Source organism: Malurus melanocephalus, unplaced genomic scaffold (genome assembly GCF_030028575.1).
Source record: "Malurus melanocephalus ecotype Western Australia unplaced genomic scaffold, MMel_1.1 scaffold_411, whole genome shotgun sequence".
Classification (NCBI taxonomy): Eukaryota; Metazoa; Chordata; class Aves; order Passeriformes; family Maluridae; genus Malurus; species Malurus melanocephalus.
In genome coordinates, this window is record NW_026623643.1 from 542,963 (window position 1) to 544,009 (window position 1,047).

Here is a 1,047-nt window from a genome sequence, read left to right on the forward strand (position 1 = left end):
AGGACTCAGTCAAGGATTTGGGGCTGTTTGGGATTCAGAAGTCAATCAGAGATTTGGGGCTTTTTGGGACACAGTCAAGGATTTGGGGCTGTTCAGGATTCAGTCAAGGATTTGGGGCTGTTTGGGATTCAATCAAGGATTTGGGGCTGTTTGGGACTCAGTCAAGGATTTTGGGCTTTTTGGGATGCAGTCAAGGATTTGGGGCTGTTCAGGACTCAGTCAAGGATTTGGGGCTGCTCCCCTTGGAGGTGAAAATGATGGGATCACCCTGATGGACATCAACACCAGTTCACACATTGCAGCACGAGTTCCTAAGAAAATTCCCAATTTCAGTYTGAAATGTCCTGCCAGGCCCACTGGTAGCAGTTGTAACCCAAGTGGCCAAAATGGGGCAAAAATCCCTGATTTCCATCTAACACTGCCTCACCTGGGAAGGCTGAAATGGATGTTTATGGCTCCAGAAGATCTCAGAGCAGCCTAAAGAGGGTCTACAGAGCATGGGGAGGGTCTCTGTGTCAGGGAATTTGGGCACAGGGTGAGGAGAAATGGTTTTAAACAGGAAAAGGGGTGGATTTTAGGGAGGAATTTTTCCCTTGAGGGGACTGAGGCTGCCCAGAGAAGCTGTGGCTGCCCCTGGATCCCTGGAAGGGTTTAATTTATCTGGACACTGTGATGTGGTGAAGGGGAGATGTTTTGAAGGTTCTTTTTGWGTTTGTTTCTCTTCAGAATTAGCACAATTAGCAGCATTAACACAATTAGCACAATTAGCAGGGTGTGCGCTGATGAGTTTTACCCCCATTCAGGTTTTACTGATTATTTTTATTGTCCTCTTTTTACAGCAAGAACAGTGAAAGCTTTGAGGATTGAAAGGAATAACCAGGTCAGGACACAGCAGCAGAAATGGTTGAGAGAGACAGAATAATCAGCATTGCTTCCTCCCTTTGGTGCTCAATTTATTACACTCTAGTGAGAGTAAAATTAATTTTGGTGAATAAAATAAAATAAAATAAAATCCATCAAAGCACCACATTTCTGATGCAATGAAAT